Raw genomic sequence first — 19,059 nt, forward strand, 5'->3', positions numbered from 1 at the left:
ATTTGGATTAGCTCCAAATAGAACGTGGTAGCTACATCTAGGAGATGACATAGAGATTTGTAAAGCACACACGGATCTGAAAGGTTCAGACCCGTTGACTAAAACCTCTCTCACAAGCAACATGATCAAACTAAAACTCATCGAGTGTTAATCACATAGTGATGTGAACTAGACTACTGACTCTAGTAAACTCTTGGGTGTTAGTCACATGGCGATGTGACCTGTGAGTGTTAATCACATGGCGATGTGAACTAGATTATTGACTCTAGTGCAAGTGGGAGACTGTTGGAAATATGCCCTAGAGGCAATAATAAATTAGTTATTATTATATTTCCTTGTTCATGATAATTGTCTTTATTCATGCTATAACTGTATTATCCGGAAATCGTAATACACGTGTGAATACATAGACCATAATATGTCCCTAGTAAGCCTCTAGTTGACTAGCTCGTTGATCAATAGATGGTTACAGTTTCCTAACCATGGACATTGTATGTCGATTGATAACGGGATCACATCATTAGGAGAATGATGTGATGGACAAGACCAATCCTAAGCCTAGCACAAAGATCGTAGTTCGTATGCTAAAGCTTTTCTAATGTCAAGTATCATTTCCTTAGACCATGAGATTGTGCAACTCCCGGATACCGTAGGAGTGCTTTGGGTGTATCAAACGTCACAACGTAACTGGGTGACTATAAAGGTAGCATTACAGGTATCTCCCGAAAGTGTCTGTTGGGTTGGCACGAATCGAGACTGGGATTTGTCACTCCGTGTAAGCGGAGAGGTATCTCTGGGCCCACTCGGTAGGACATCATCATATGGCCGCAATGTGATCAAAGAGTTGATCACGGGATGATGTGTTACGGAACGAGTAAAGAGACTTGCCGGTAACTGAGATTGAACAAGGTATCGGGATACCGACGATCGAATCTCGGGCAAGTACGATACCGCTAGACAAAGGGAATTGTATACGGGATTGATTAAGTCCTTGACATCGTGGTTCATCCGATGAGATCATCGTGGAACATGTGGGAGCCAACATGGGTATCCAGATCCCGCTGTTGGTTATTGACCGGAGAACGTCTCGGTCATGTCTGCATGTCTCCCGAACCCGTAGGGTCTACACACTTAAGGTTCGGTGACGCTAGGGTTGTAGAGATATTAGTATGCGGTAACCCGAAAGTTGTTCGGAGTCCCGGATGAGATCCCGGACGTCACGAGGAGTTCCGGAATGGTCCGGAGGTAAAGAATTATATATAGGAAGTGCTATTTCGGCCATCGGGACAAGTTTCGGGGTCATCGGTATTGTACCGGGACCACCGGAAGGGTCCCGGGGGTCCACCGGGTGGGGCCACCTGCCCGGGGGGCCACATGGGCTGTAGGGGGTGTGCCTTGGCCTATATGGGCCAAGGGCACCAGCCCCAAGAGGCCCATGCGCCAAGAGAGAAAAAAGGGGAGAGTCCTAAAGGGGGAAGGCACCTCCGAGGTGCCTTGGGGAGGATGGACTCCTCCCCACCCTTGGCCGCACCCTTCCTTGGAGGAAGGGGCAAGGGCTGCGCCTCCCCCTCTCCCTTGGCCCTATATATAGTGGGGGAAAAAGGAGGAGCAAACCAATCTTAGGCCTGGCGCCTCCCTCTCCCTCCCGTGACACATCTCCCTCCTCCCGCAGCGCTTAGCGAAGCCCTGTTGGAATCCCGCTACTTCCACCACGCCGTCGTGCTGCTGGATCTCCATCAACCTCTCCCTCTCTCCTTGCTGGATCAAGGCATGGGAGACGTCATCGGGCTGTACGTGTGTTGAACGCGGAGGTGCCGTGCGTTCGGCACTTGATCATCGGTGATTTGAATCACGACGAGTACGACTCCATCAACCCCGTTCTCTTGAATGCTTCCGCACGCGATCTACAAGGGTATGTAGATCCTCTCCTTCCCCTCGTTGCTAGTCTCTCCATAGATAGATCTTGGTGACACGTAGGAAAATTTTGAATTTCTGCTACGTTACCCAACATACCTCTCATCGTGGAATAGGTCGTCGGGGAGGAGGCGGCGGCGGCGCTCGATCTCCTCGCGCCTGGCACGGCCGCTCGCTGGCACCGGCGGGACGGGGACCCGTGTTGGAGAACGTTGCAGAAAACAAAAATTTTCCTACTCATTTCACCAAGATCCATCTAGGAGTTCATCTAGCAACGAGTGATTAGATGCATCTACGTACCTTGTAGATCGCGAGCGGAAGCGTTCAAAGAACGGGGATGATGTAGTCGAACACGACGTGATTCAAATCACCGATGATCAAGCACCGAACGGACGGTGCCTCCGCGTTCAACACACGTACGGAACGGATGACGTCTCCTCCTTTCTTGATCCAGCAAGGGGGGAAGAGAGGTTGATGAAGATCCAGCAGCACGACGGCGTGGTGGTGGATGCAGGGCGTCACAGTAGCAGGGCTTCGCCTATACTACGAGAGAGAGACGTAACGGGGAGAGAGGAAGCACCAAAGGCTGAGGTATGAAATCCTCCCTCTCCTCAACTATATATAGGAGGTCCAAGGGGGGGTGGTGCGCAGCCTAGGAGATCCAATCTCCTAGGTGCGGCGGCCAGGGGAGGGTTTCCCTCCCCCCCAAGGCACCTCGGGGTGCCTTCCACCACTTGGACTCCTCCGTGGTGGAAACCCTAGGCGCATGGGCCTAGTAGGGCTGGTGCCCTTGGCCCATGAAGGCCAAGGCGCACCCCCTACAGCCCATGTGGCCCCCCCGGGACAGGTGGCCCCACCCGGTAGGCCCCCGGGACCCCTCCGGTGGTCCCGGTACAATACCGATAACCCCGAAACTTGTCCCGATGGCCGAAACAGCACTTCCTATATATAATTCTTTACCTCCGGACCATTCCGGAACTCCTCGTGACGTCCGGGATCTCATCCGGGACTCCGAACAACATTCGGGTTACTGCATATTCATATCTTCATAACCCTAGCGTCACCGAACCTTAAGTGTGTAGACCCTACGGGTTCGGGAGACAAGCAGACATGACCGAGACGACTCTCCGGTCAATAACCAACAGCGGGATCTGGATACCCATGATGGCTCCCACATGCTCCAGGATGATCTCATTGGATGAACCACGATTTCGAGGATTAATCAACTCCGTATACAATTCCCTTTGTCAACCGGTATGTTACTTGCCCGAGACTCGATCGTCGGTATCCCAATACCTTGTTCAATCTCATTACCGGCAAGTCACTTTACTCGTACCGTAATGCATGATCCCGTGATCAATCACTTGGTCACCTTGAGCTCATAATGATGATGCATTACCGAGTGGGCCCAGTGATACCTCTCTGTTATCCAGAGTGACAAATCCCAGTCTCGATCCGTGTCAACCCAACAGACACTTTCGGAGATACCTGTAATGCACCTTTATAGTCACCCAGTTACGTTGTGACGTTTGATACACCCAAAGCACTCCTACGGTATCCGGGAGTTACACGATCTCATGGTCAAAGGAAAAGATACTTGACATTGGAAAAGCTCTAGCAAACGAACTACACGATCTTTGTACTATGCTTAGGATTGGGTCTTGTCCATCACATCATTCTCCTAATGATGTGATCCCGTTATCAATGACATCCAATGTCCATAGCCAGGAAATCATGACTATCTGTTGATCAACGAGCTAGTCAACTAGAGGCTTACTAGGGACATATTATGGTCTATGTATTCACACGTGTATTACGATTTCCGGATAATACAGTTATAGCATGAATAAAGACAATTATCATGAACAAAGAAATATAATAATAATGCTTTTATTATTGCCTCTAGGGCATATTTCCAACAACCCGGTCTGCGGAGAGGTGCCAGTTGTTGGGGAGGTGCACGTCGCTCCACGGGACCGGCGTCCTCGTATCCCAGTACCGCCAGCACACATCGACGGCCAGGTACCGTCGGGCGCGCTCGCCGGCGGCCCTAGGCGCGAGAGTGAAGGGGGCAGGCGCGGGGGCTCGAACGGAGGAGCGCGGCGGTGATGCAGGCTCCTCCTTCTTGACGGAGCCGGGGCGACGTCCCGAGGAGGAGCCGGCCTCGCGGTCGTGCTTGCCCTTGCGGTCGTGCTTCCAAAGGCCCATGGCTGCGGCCGGCCGGCGAGGTCGACGACGGGGAATGGCTAAGGTTTTGAGGGTGTAGGGTTTCGAGGGGGCAGAAGGGGCCGGAGTGAGAACTGTGGACGACGAGCGGTTCACGCCTTCCCATTTAAGGACGACGACCCTTCGCAGTGCGGATGACAGGTGGGGCCATCCGCCCGTGCGCATTTATGTTGGCGGGTGGGAGGTAGGTGGCCGCCTGCCACACGGCCCCGACGCGGACGTTCGAAACGTCCGTTCGCTGTCCGCCGCGACCCAAACCCGACGCAAATTTGTGCTTGAAATGGGTTGGCCTGGACACAAAACAGACCTGATAGGTCCGGGTCGTACGGCGCTAGACCGCCTCGTTTGTCCGTTTTACCCCAAACAGACGAGCCGGACAGAATGGGTTGCGCGATGGAGTTGGCCTAAACTAGTTGAAACCATCGAGCTTTATGGCGCCGATCGGCCACAAAATGCAAAAAAATGGCATCTTTCCGCGACGGCGCCTTTCCCGTTAGGGGCGTATGGGCAGGCTCGGCTCACTTGGACATCCACGAGAGTCCTTTTTCTCGCATGATTATACTGCTCGAAAGCAAATGTTGTTTGCAATTGTTAACCAACCAAAAGAGCATTAGGCGTGCAAAAGGCATAGATCACGGGCCTGCCGGCGGCCAAGATCCTCTTGCTTTTCTGGCTGCTCCAACTCTTCGTTCGTTCGTCGCAAACGGTGCAAGAACGAAGGAGTAGTAGTTCAGGCTGCTGCTGCGTTCGTCATCGAGAGGGAACGTGCCAAAAACAAATGCACAACCATCCCATGTCTGTTGTGCAAGGACAGGAATGATTGATGGGATGGGAGGTGTGCAGCAGCGGAAGCACGCACAATGGTACTGTAGAGCGGAGCAGTGTGGCCGGCGGGCGTCACGGGATCGACATGGCTTTCCCTTCACGTCTTCTCCGGCCCGGGTTGGGGCAGTCGGGGGCACCCGCATCGGCACCTGGGCGTCCTGCACCTTGCTTTTTCTCGCTCTGTTTGTGGCATTCCACGGTAATTATTCACAAAACTGCAACGAGTGGAGCAGTAGTCAGCAGCCAGGCCAGGCTAAATTTCATGTTCTGATCCTTTTCTGAAACCTATTCGAGATTTGACCCTAGTTTAAAAAAAATCAAGATCTAACCATTTTGCTATCGTTAGGGACCATGACGGTAGGGTATAACAGCCTACCGCTAAGGTCGCTGACAGTAGGGTTGAAGCAGGGACGGCGGCCATGACGGAGGCGGCGGCGACGACGACAACGGCGGCGGTGGCGACTACACGCGGTTCTACAGCCTCCTCGGCATGTAGAACTGCAAGGGCGGTGGCCGGCAAGGAGCGCCGAGGCGAGCGAGACGACAGGCGGACCTAGTAGTGTTTTTTTAAATACTTTAAATATGTATGAGTGGACGTGTTTGTGCCGTGTTTGGTTGAATTTGGTTTGAAGTCGCCGAAATATGCATGAACTCGCCGAGTTTGTGCCGTTCAAAAAAATCCCGTGGGCGCCACGACTGGGTGACATCACGCTCCCAACGCGCGTTTTGTGCCGGTGCGCCCCTGAGAACGATTTTTAGCGCCTCCTGGGGGCCAACGGCTGGAGATGCTTCTAGCCAACGCACACGCCAGCACGGTGATTTCGCAAAATTCCCTTTACCCACTAGTAAACATGCACGTGAAAATTCACGTGTATAAAAAAGATAGTCCAATAGTAGCAATGAGAAATATGAGGTAATATCATCGTAAGTTATACAACTTGCGTTTGATATTCAGTTTGGTGCTAGAACTTTAAAAATACGGATTTGTGGTCATCTAACTTGACATCACGTGCAAATATGGTCATAAAAATACGTGTACGAACGTATCAAGGTGTATGGCCCCACCTGTCAGTGAGTTGGTGGCGCTCGGCTGACTTATTTTTACACAAAACACCCTCACATTTTTTTATTTACGAGAAAAGTTGACCACACTGTACTGCATATTTGTACAAAAACTAACAAAAAAAAGGGGAGCCTGGAGCCAAACACGCGACCAATGTTCAACACACAATCCACTCTAGCCAACCAACCCTTCCCCGTTCACCTTGATATGTCCCCCCCCCCCCCCCCCCCCCCCCCCCCTCCCCCCCCTTCCCCTTTATATGTCCCCCCCCCCCCCCGGCCAAACCGTCTGATCCGGCATGGCGATTTTTTGATTTTTTTGGTGGCGATTTGAGTTGGAATAGAAGGAGGGAAGTACATAAGAGTATCGAGAGGATAGTTCTAATGTTATTGCTCAACCCTCTCAAAATGCATCTGTGTGATTTCTCTCTTTTCTCATAATAAGTTGCATGCATATAAGTAACCAGTTGGCTAGTTTGTTGTCATAGTTGCACAGAAATGCAGATGTAGTTGGATTACGCATATACAAATCTCAGTTGGCTAGTCAACTTATGAAGTTGCACAGTGAGGCTAACCAGTTGCACAAACGATGGTATCCAGATGGATACACTGTGTAAACCATGTTCAAGCAGTATGTGTTTTTTTTGTTGCATACTCATGTGTGCTCTGTTGTCACAAGTGTATGCATTCATACATGAGTTTGCAAATCAAAACAGTACATATCCTAGCTGGCTTAGTCACACTTATGCAGTTGTACGGCGAAGGGCTATATAGTTGTAGAGGAGAGGTGTGTTTGCTTTTTCATCATTTTTCATTTATCCTTGTAGCAGTTTTGTTTTGCAATTATAATAACTATTTTTGGGGGGTTTTCCTGACCATGTTCTATGTTTTATTTGTTCTATGCAGGGGCCTGTAAACAATTCTTCTCGGCGGAACTCGAAACAACCCGCCAAGCGGCAGCCGCGTCATGCTGATATCAATGGGGAGGAAGAGGATGATGAGGTAAGTATCGTGCAAGGTTTTTGATTCAACGAGTTGTTCTGGGGTAGCGACTCTTGACGAGTCATGTTGTGCCGATCGACTAGTCTTGACTAGTCGAGGTGTTTGAGTCGACTTCTAGTTACGACTCATTGACTAGTCGTGACTATTCGTTCGACTCGAAAACAGGGGTATCCAGCAAGCAGTGTCGGTGCATTTCCTTTTTTTGCACACACACAAGTAACTTTTTCCATGCATCCTTTAGGTTGGTGACCCATTCTGCTTCGTGAAACGGCGAAAACTAAAGGCGACCACGTAGGTTGGAGTTGTAGCTGGAGTTGGCACACCGTCTGCAGCATGCTGAGGTAACATGAAATGGCATTAGGATTTTTTTTCTACACAAAGGAACCTGGGATATTATTTTTTACATAGTTGCACAAGAACCAGCTAGGTGTTGGTATCTTGAACTTTTATAGTTGCACAAGATTCAATTAGAAGTTGGTATCCTCAACTGTTCAAATAGCTGCACAATAGTATCATACGAGTTGGCATCCTCGACTTTCATAGTTGCACCAGAACCATTTGGGAGTTGGCAGTCTCAACTTTTTGTATAGTATCATAACAATATCACATGACTTGGCATCCGCAACTATTTTAGTTGCACAAGAACCAATCAGGAGTTGGCATCCCCAATTTTCTTAATAGTTGCACAACAGTGCCACATGAGTTGGCAACTTCAACTTCTTTAGTTGCACAAGAACCATTCAGTAGTTGACGTCCTCATGTGTTCACATCCATATGATTTTCTAGGTTTGTAGATGCACTTGAATATAGTTACACTACTTATTTGGAAGATTATAATCTGTTTTCTTGTGTTTAGATAGGCTAAATTCATCATGTTCCTCGGTTCAAAATTCATTACATAGCTGCACAAACATGCAACATGATTTGCATGCAAGAGTACTTGCAGTTGCATAAAATAGATGATGTAGTTGCACAACAGCCAACATAAAGTTTATTTTTGGAATTCTGCATACAGATTTTTAGCTAAAACGAAAATGAATCTGAAATTATCTGAGTTGGCATCTTCTACTTTTATATGATTTGAAGATGCCAACTACTAAAATTCAAACCCCACAACTGATGGATATGGGAGTGTTGTCAGTTGCACACTTGTATTGGTTAAGTTGCACAAATACAAGCCAGAGTTGGTTCATTTTTTTCTCAAGCTTCTTTTTTTTGCATCATGCGCAAGTTCTATAGGTTATGGGGGTGGATGAACTGATATAGATTTGTGCACACAATTCTAAGCTACAAAGTAACATATACTACTGTGTGGAAAGATCAAAGGAAAAAACACATATACTTCTTGTCTAGTTGGTAGTTATATTTTCATAGTACCTACCATATGCTTTTTTCTTCTTCTTTTGCTATAGTGACATTGGTTATTCTGCGTTATGTGTGAAATAAGACTATATATGCTCTCATATATATATTTTGCATATTTTATGCGTTTTGTTGCACACATTGCTGCAAAAGTTGGCTTGTCTTATGATCTAGTTGCACAAAAATTAGTTAAAATTGCACAGGTACCGGATCTCCCCATTTTTTAACCTGTTTGTGTTGTTTTCAAGTATGGAGAAACTACTTTTCAAAGAGAAAATTGGCGTGGGGGTGAAAGGGAAAGTCAAGGAGGGAGGATCTGGACAGGAGGAGAAAAGGATCGACCTCTTTTTTCACCCTTGTTGGTGCTGCCTGGTACTTTCCAATCTGTCCTTCCTCTTTCTTCTTTTTTTCGCAGCAAATTGTTCCAGACCATTGTTATTTCACCTTGATTCATCTGCCATGGCAGCTCTGGCGATGGAGATCCAGAACTGGGAGCCCCATGTTTCATGGGGAAGAAGGTGGGGGCAGGAAGGGGCATGGGGAGAAGAAGTTGGTGGCCAGGAGGGCGTGAGAGCTTTAGGATGGGAGGAAAGGGCACATGATGGCCTGGGGACCGCTTCTAGTGTGTGGTTTGTTGGGTTGGCACGGGTCTGTAGTTACTGGTGGAGGGCTTTCCTTTTCTGGGACCGGGGGGACCGAATCTTTTATTTTCTGGTGGGCGCTCGGGAATGCTAGGGAGTAGCCGGCCGCTCCCTAGACGCTCCCAACTTAAAACTTCAAAGTGCACGCGCACCATCTGGGTGAAACGAGCGGCCGAACGCGAGCCGCTCGATCAGCCTAGATCGCGCGGTCATCGGCGTCAGGCGGTATCTTGTCGGGAGCGACCGAACGCGCATGGGGTTGGGCCCTCCCACAAGCGCCGCTCTCCTCGTCTAGCCAGTTCGCATCGCGCAGGACGCATCCGTGGCGCGGGCCCCACTTGTCATGGAGAAAGTAGAAAGCACGAAGGGTGAGCCACGCCTCTATCTCCTTCCCTCATCCATTTTCCTCTCTTCTCAGTTCTCGCCCCATTCGTTCCATTTCTTCCCCAAATCTGACGGACAGAGGCAACCATTGCTGCGGCTGCAGCCGAACGAGAAGGGTAAGACCGTCCTGATGTGCAATTGTGTGTAGTGCGAGAGAGCCAGCCAGAGTGACAGAAGGAGCCAGAACAAATTTCCATGCATAGGAGCTTGATTGTTGAAATGTCACTTTGTTTTTACCGCTCTGCAAAACTGTCTTGATGTGCACTTAATATCATTTACATTGTTTTTGCAAGTTTTTGTAGGTAGCTTACCAAGCTGACCGCTTGGTACTTACATTGTTTTACTGCTCCACATGTAAGTACTATGTGTTTCTCAAAAAAAAATTAAGTACTGTGTTGATGGCATTATATGTTGATTTTAATGCGTCAACCTACCTGGACATGACTACTCGTCCTGCTTAACAGAATCACAGTAGCAGTGCGCGCCTCTACGTGTTTCAGGTAAAAAAAAGATTGGTAAAATAGCTTAAATGGGCTGCCGATGCTAAAAATAAATTTCATTTAAGCTCCACGTTTTGTACATCTAACTTTGCTATCCATACACGATATGCAAACGGCAAGGTTGGTTGGCTAGAGTGGCTTCTGTCGTGAACGGTCGTCGCAGGATCGATTGCAGGCTATCGCCCATTTTTTCTACTAATTTGACCTTTTTCAGAAATAAAGAAACGTGAGTGTGTTTTGTGCAAAAATAAGTCAGCCATTGGTCATCACTCACTAACAGTTGGGCCATACACCTTGATACGTCCGCATGCGTATTTTATGATCATATTTGCACGCGATGTCAAGTTAGATGACCACAAATCCGTATTTTCAAAGTTCTAGCACCAAACTGAACATCGAGCACAAGTTTTATAACTCTCAGTGATATTACCTCAAAAAATATTGAAAACGAACTTATACTTGAATTGAGTTTCAGAAAAGCTATTATTTAGAACATGTGCTTTTCAATGTACCTAAGCATGTTTCTGTACAGAAGTTAAAAAAAACTCATTCTCATTGTTCCAAGCTACTGTTGGTTGTTCTTCAAAATTATGTATCCCACATACATGTGCTCATACTTTTTTCCTTTTAAATCTCATTAAGGAATAAGTGTATCAGAAAACACGACACTCCTTTGGTTAAATCAATTATCAAGAACACATCTACGCTAGCAGAAAAAAATTGCACATTGTCATAACCTTAATCTCATATGAAGTAACATGAGTACAAAACGAATATAAATCTTAAATGACTTGTACATAAGGAGAAAGCAAAGAGATATGCCGTGTCCAATTGTCCAGAAGGAAGAATATGCTCATCGGGAAAAATAAGAAAGATACAACAGTAGTTTGCAAGTTTCCTAATCAAACATATGGTTGGCTTATCTGGATAATCCAAATTGGTATTGCTTGCCAGTAAAATTCCGAGCCGGGGTCTCTAATACTCTGCATAGATGTGATCTATCTGGTGCCTCATTTGCACAAAAGGGTTAGAGAACCATCCAAAGCACAAATCCTAGTAACCTATGGGTTATAACAATTAACCCATACTAAAAAAGACATGTCAAAAGATAAATTAATATACTCCCTTACATATCTTCTCCCAGGCAAGCTAGTATTCTTGGCTCCTGCCTTGTGTCAAAAATTTAAATTATGAGCAATTATAATTTCATATCATAGTCAATATCTGTAGTGTTTGGAGCGTGGGACAATGGCTTGGAGCGTGAGAGCAAACCAAAGTATTAAATGTAGCAATGTGGTGCTTGCTCCATGTACACATGATGTATCTAAAGGACACAAGAGATGTATACGACTCAAGGAACTGCATGACAAAAACTGAAGTTGCAGGATCTCTCTCACAACACTACACAATTATTTGGAAACAAAAGAACAAGCACGCCTACGCACACACGCGAGCACGCAGACAAGTGATTTGCTTTGCATAAAAATCTTGCAGCCTTTTCTGGTTTTTCTCTCTTATTTACATGGTCAAGTACTGTCGTTTAAAATACTACTGAAAAGGAGAGAAAATAGCTAGTGAGTAGGTATATCGGATGAACCATCCCATGTTCACCTGAACCCAGCCACAGCGATGGTGCTTGCACCGGATTCGTGGCATCCCACGAAGCACATGCATCGGTCAGATCTAATTAACCAAGAATTATACCAAGACATGGATATGCACTGGTAGAAAAAGGGCCTGTTGTCCCGGTTCGTAAGGGCCTTTAGTCCCGGTTCCTGAACCGGGACTAAAGTGTCGGTACTAATGCCCTGTCCCTTTAGTCCCGGTTCAATCCAGAACCGGGACTGATGGGCCTCCACGTGGCCTGTGCGCGGAGTCCAGGCAGGAGACCCTTTGGTCTCGGTTGGTGGCACCAACTGGGACCAATAGGCAACAACGCGTCAGCATTTCTGTGGCTGGAGTTTTTATTTTTTTTGAAAGGGGGGGGTTTGGGGTTTTTTGGGGGTTAATTTAGGTGTTTCATATATTGTGTTAGCTAGCTATAATTAATAGAGAGAAGTGTCCTCTCTTATGTCCGTGCTTGGTCGACGCTACGTACTATACATACGTATAGAGAGGACTAGACACGCTAGCTAGCTAGTAAGCAAACGAAGGAAACAGAAGATCGTCATGAACATATATGCATACAGAGAGAAGTGATATCGACCACCTCTCCTTCTCCAAGAGATTGGTCGAACAACAAGTTCTCGTATATCTATCCGACACTACCGGCTACATATATACAATAATTATCTCTTACAAATATAATCATACGGACTCATGGTCCACATAGTATTCTCCGTCTTCAGCGATCACGTGGTCAAGAAAGAATGCCGCCAATTCCTCTTGAATTGCTCGCATGCGAGCTGGTGCTAGGAGTTCATCCCGCTTCCAAAACATCTAATTTGAAGAAGGGGGTCAATACATATATATATATGAATGAATGAAACTCAACACAAATGATGGTAATAAAATAAAATTGTGAATGTTGTCATTTACGTACTTCATATTGTTCGTCAGAGTACCCGCCCCGCTCACAGGTCATGTGGCGGATGGACTCGCAGACGTAGTATCCACATAAATCATTCCCTAGTTCCTGCCACAACCACTTTACAAGAAATAGAGGTCAATCAAACTGATAAGCAAGAATGCTAAATGGTATTGATGAAACTAGTGATTGAATCACTAGGAGATGCGCGGAACATGCTACTATAGTACTTACTTTCGGGTGTCTAAATTCCAGCTCCTTCGGCAGTCCCGGAATTTTTCTGGTGAATTTTCTCCAAACCCTGCCGGACAAAGAAAACAATTACTTGATATCAGGAAATGAACAAAGTTGCTGATATGGTGGATAATGATCGATTTAACTTACTTCTTGAGGATTTCAGTCATGTCCGCATACTCCTGGGGATCTTTTCGTTTAGAGTCCAAGACGGTTACTACTCCCTGCTCAAGCCTAATCTCTAGGAGAATATAGTGGAAACTACACACGCATGCATAACTCATCAATTACATTACTATAACCTGGACTAATATATAAGGGAAACCGAATATGCACAAGACAGTAACACTCACTTGAAGTTGTAAGGAAAGAGTATTATATCTTTGTTTTCATTTTTTTTGAATGATCATAGCAAGTTGGCCTCGGTATCTTCGGGATGATGTTCAACCTCAGTTGCATCTATGAGATATGTGTTAACAAACCCAATATCACCGATTTGTCTTTTTTTCAATTCGGCGATCTTCAATCTGCATAATATAGTGAGGATAATTATAAATACATGCAATGAAAGAGATGAGCTATATAGAGAGACTTAATGACAGAAGTAGTAGTACTTACAGACAGTAGCAGGTGATCGTTATTTTATCGAGGGCCAATTGATTGAAAAACTGATAGAACTCCTCAAATAGAATAGGCAACAGTTCAATTCCAACGAGGTCACGCTCCAGTTTAACTCTCGCATACAAAGTACTCCTCCCCCCAGACTCTCTGCAGATTTTCAAGTACCAATCATGTAATCTTCGCATCATCGTTGTTAAAGATTTTTCATCTTTGACGAGAGGCTTCCCGTACTCATATATGTGTATCTGCACCTCCATGGGATCATAATGTACATCGTCGGGCAGGTAATCGTCAACATTGCCATAACCGGGCACCATCCTCGGATCGACGATGTCGCTAGGCACCTTGAGCGGGGGGCATGATTGCTTCGCTTGTTCGCCGAGCTGGGCAATTTGTTTCCCAGCTGCTCGTCATTCTTTCAGCCTTTGATCACTGACTGTACTTCCCGACCGCTCCGCTTTGGCCCATGTCTTTGCAATAATGCGCTCATAGTTGCCTTTCGGCGGAGACTTGGGTGGTTTTGCCAGGGCGGCCAGAGTGCGCTTCACTTTCACCGGATCTACCTTCTCCTCCGGAGGTGGATGTCTCTTTGCTTTCAACCCTTGAAACCAGTCATCCACTTCGGTTCGCGCGATCTTCGCGTTCTCCTCCGGGGTCCTCTCGTATGGTAACTTCTGTGAACTCTTCAGAGAAGCACAGAATCTGTATGTCCTCCCGCCTCTGGTTGTACTGCTAGACGCCGGCCGAGCAGACGAAGTGGTTGTCTTCTTTACTTGCTTACGAGGCGGAGGAGAAGGACTACGACGCACCGGAGCAGCTGCTGGAGCGGCGGCGGGTCTCTTCCGCCCTTGCTGACGAGGCGGAGAAGGAGGAGGCTGGCTGCTCGGGCGCGCCGGCGCTGGCGGAGTGCCGCCACGCGCCAGAGAAGGAGCCGGCCGAGGGCCCTGATCATCACTCGCCGGAGGAGGAGGCGGTGGAGGAGGCGGAGTGCCCTGACTCGCCGGAGGAGGAGGAGGAGGCGGAGGCATCCAGTTCGAAAGGTTGATGAGCTCCTTCCGCCATAGGTATGGAGTCTTCAGAGCAGACCCCAGCCGAGTCTCCCCTTCACCGGTAGGGTGGTCAAGCTGGAGGTCCTCAAATCCCTCCGTTATTTCATCCACCATCACCCTAGCATATCCTTCTGGAATCGGCCGGCAGTGAAAAGTTGCGCCGATCTCAGTAGAATAAACAGAGCCAACAGCCGCCTTGACCTTCAAATTCATCCATTGTGTCATAAGGTGGCAATTTTGAGACTCCGTGACAGCATCCACGGGATAGCTGGCAAGAGCCGTCAAGGCATGCTCCGGCTGAAGCAGCTCGGTGGAAGCCACGCTGCTTCTGCACTGAGATGGCGGGGTAGCTTCGGGGGAAGCTTCGGCAGTACGTTTGCTGCGATTTGCTTCTTGTTCCTCTATCGCGTCTACCCTTGCTTGCAGCGCCTGCATTTGGGTCTGCTGCACTTTTTTCCTCCTCTCATGGGATTTGTAACCGCCTGCGTCCGGAAACCCAACCTTCCACGGAATGGAGCCTGCCTCGTGTCCGTCCAGGGTGCTCAGGATTCCCGAGGGCCATTGTGAGCTCGTCGTTCTCTCTGTCTGGAAAGAACTTCCCTTGCTGTGCTGCTTCGATATACTGCTTAAGCTTCCTGACTGGTATGTCCATTTGATCGTTCGTCCAAATGCACTTCCCTGTTACAGGGTCCAAGGTTCCGCCAGCCCTGAAGAACCAAGTCCGGCAACGGTCTGGCCAGCTAATTGTCTCTGGTTCGATCCCTTTATCAACCAGATCATTCTCAGTCTTGGCCCACTTAGGCCGGGCTACGAGGTAGCCACCTGATCCCGTGTGATGGTGAAGCTTCTTCTTCGCAGCATTTTGCTTGTTTGTCGACGACATCTTCTTACTCTTTTTCGATATCTTGTGGGCCACAAATGCGGGCCAGTGATCTCTGATCTTCTCATATCTGCCCTTGAATTCTGGTGTCTCATTATTTTTGACAAACTTATTCAGCTCTTTCTTCCACCTCCTGAATAGTTCTGCCATCCTCTTAAGAGCAAAAGACTTGATTAATTGCTCTTTAACTGGGTTCTCTGGATTATCCTCTGGCGGTAGGGTGAAATTTGACTTCAGCCCAGTCCAAAGATCATTTTTCTGCATATCATTGACATAAGACACCTCAGGGTCTTTTGTAGCCGGCTTAAACCATTGATGGATGCTTATCGGGATCTTGTCCCTAACCAAAACCCCGCGCTGAGCAACAAATGCGTTCTTTGTTCGGATGGGTTCAATCGGTTGGCCGTCGGGCGCGATTGCTATGATCTCAAACTTTTCATCCGAGCTCAACTTTTTCTTCGGGCCTCGTCTCTTTACCGAAGTTGTGCTCGATCCGGAGGGCTAGAAAAAAGAACAAAGACTTAATTAATATGTGTACATAACAAAACAATGAATGCATCAATCAGCTAGTCAGCACAGGCTTAACTAATATATATACCTGGACGGACTCGGTTCGGTCACCGGAGCCGTCATCACGGTCTCCTTCTTGCACCGGCATTGGGTCACCGGAGCCGTCCTCATGTTCTTCTTCTTGCACCGGCATTAGGTCACCGTAGCCAGCTTCTTCACCCTCTCCTTCCAGACCATCTGTGTCGTTGAGAAACAACGAGATGGCATCACTTCCTTCTGCGATTATGTCCCTCAACAACGCTTCTTTTGCTTCGTCTCGGGTGGTGTCCATAGTTTCTACAAATATTTACAACATGGTAATTATTATTCAAACATGACAAATGGATATATTAGTGCCAAACGTAGAACTAGCTACCTAATCATAGTAAGGAATCATATATATTAATTAGTGGCCTCGACGCTACTTCTCTAGGGTTTGGGGTGGCCTCGACAACGCTTCAAGGGTTTGGGGTGGCCTCGAGAACGCTTCAAGGAGGGGGTAATATCGACCCCCCACGTGTTGAAGCTATCGGGAGGGGGTATATATCGACAACGACGACACTACATCTATATGTCCCTTGACGACCCTCGTTCCCGATAAAAAAAGAGGAAGAAGAAGAAAAAAAAGAGGAGAAGAAAGAATAGAGGAGAAACTCCTCTATTCTTTCTTCTCCTCTTTTTTTTTCTTCTTCCTCTTCTTTTTTATCCTCTTCTTCCTCTCATGTTCGAGAGGATCGCCGAGAGGTCGGGAGGTTGCCTAGTGTCAAAGGATTCAACAAAACCATGTCTTCATCATTAGGCGAAAGTAATAGGTGCATGATGGTACGAAGCTCTCCAAAGTTATTTTGGAACGGAGTCCTAGATAGGATAATTCGCTTTTTGGTACAAAGTTCAGAAAGAACCTTCCAAATATTGTTATTTGGAAGGCCTTTGCTGAAATTCATACAAAAAGGCAAATTATCCTATCCGGGACACCATTCCAAAATAACTTTGGAGAACTTCGTCATGCCCTGGTTACTTCCGGCTAATGATGAAGCCATGGATTTCTTCAATACTTTGACACTAGGAAATCTCTCTCTCGACCCCTCGACGATCCTCGACCCCTCGAACCCTCGACGACCCTGGAACCCTCGACCCCTCGGCGATCCTCTTCTTCCTCTCATGTTCGAGAGGATCGCCGAGGGGTCGGGAGGTTGCCTAGTGTCAAAGGATTCAACAAAACCATGTCTTCATCATTAGGCGAAAGTAACAGGTGCATGATGGTATGAAGCTCTCCAAAGTTATTTTGGAACGGAGTCCTAAATAGGATAATTCGCTTTTTGGTACAAAGTTCAGCAAGAACCTTCCAAATATCGTTATTTCGAAGGCCTTTGCTGAAATTCATACAAAAAGGCAAATTATCTTATCCGGGACACCATTCCAAAATAACTTTGGAGGACTTCGTCATGCCCTGGTTACTTCCGGCTAATGATGAAGCCATGGATTTCTTCAATACTTTGACACTAGGAAATCTCTCTCTCGACCCCTCGACGATCCTCGACCCCTCGAACCCTCGACGACCCTGGAACCCTCGACCCCTCGGCGATCCTCTTCTTCCTCTCATGTTCGAGAGGATCGCCGAGGGGTCGGGAGGTTGCCTAGTGTCAAAGGATTCAACAAAACCATGTCTTCATCATTAGGCGAAAGTAACAGGTGCATGATGGTATGAAGCTCTCCAAAGTTATTTTGGAACGGAGTCCTAAATAGGATAATTCGCTTTTTGGTACAAAGTTCAGCAAGAACCTTCCAAATATCGTTATTTCGAAGGCCTTTGCTGAAATTCATACAAAAAGGCAAATTATCTTATCCGGGACACCATTCCAAAATAACTTTGGAGGACTTCGTCATGCCCTGGTTACTTCCGGCTAATGATGAAGCCATGGATTTCTTCAATACTTTGACACTAGGAAACCTCTCTTGACCCCTCGGCGATCCTCGACCCCTCGAACCCTCGACGACCCTGGAACCCTCGATCCCTAGACGACCCTGGAACCCTCGACCCTCGATCCCTCGACCCTCTACCCTAGTTCCCGACCCTCGACCCCTCGGCGATCCTCGACACCCTCGTTCCCGATAAAAATTAAGAAGAAGAAGAAGAAAAAAGAGGAGAAGAAGAAAGGAATAGCTAGAGGAGAAGATCGAAGAAAAAAAAGAAGAAAAAAAAGAGGAGAAGAAGAAAGGAATAGTGGAGAAGAAGACAAAATAGAATATATTCTATTTTCTCTTCTTCTCCAGTATTCCTTTCTTCTTCTCCTCTTTTTTTCTTCTTTTTTCTTCTTCTTATTTATTTCTCCTCTTCTTCCTCGCCTCTTCTTCTTTCTAAGTCATGCTTATATACACAGAGTATTGGTCCCGGTTCGTACCCCTCTCGACCCCTCATCCCTCTCTCGACCCCTCGACGACCCTCGTCCCTGATAATATTTTTTTTCTCCCCTCGACCCCTCTCGACCTCTCGTCCCCCTCTCGACCCCTCATCATCATCTATCACCCCCCTCGTTTTCTTTAGCATATATCCATGAACAAAAAAATAATTCATATATAGAAAAAATGCTATATGAACATACATACATATGAGCATATACAGAGAGCATATACATAGCCAAATCCATATACAGAGAGCATATACATACATACGTACATACATATGAGCATATACATACATACATAGCCAAATCCAAATACATATGAGCATATACATACACATATGAAAAAATTTATCACACACAGAGAGCAGCGGCGGCGGCGGCGATGGTCAGAGCGACAGGGATCGATGGGAAGGGGCGGGGAGCTCACTGGGGGCGCGACGGGGAGGAGGCCGGGGACGGGGAGGAGGCCGGCGACGGCGCGGAGGAGACGCGGCGGGGGGCGACAGGGAGGGGGCCGGAGTTTGCGCACGCAACGACGAGGAGGAGGCCGGCGACGGCGCACGCAGCGACAGGGAGAAGGCCTGCAGCGGCGCGGGGCGACGGCGACGGGGAGCGGGCGACGATGGGCTCGGGGCGGCGACAACGACGACGAACGGCCTGGCGGCGTCGGGGGCGAATGGGAGCGGTTGGCGAAACTTTCACAAGTGCTACCTTATATACCCAGAGCAATGGTCCCGGTTCGTGGCACGAACCGTGACCAATGCACACCTATGGTCCCGGTTCGTGCCACCAACCGGGACCATAGGTCTCTTTTCAGCAGCCGAAAGGGCGGGAAGCAGAGGCCTCATTGGTCCCGGTTTGTGCCACGAACCGTGACC

Source organism: Triticum urartu, chromosome 7 (assembly GCF_003073215.2).
Source record: "Triticum urartu cultivar G1812 chromosome 7, Tu2.1, whole genome shotgun sequence".
Taxonomy (NCBI): Eukaryota; Viridiplantae; Streptophyta; class Magnoliopsida; order Poales; family Poaceae; genus Triticum; species Triticum urartu.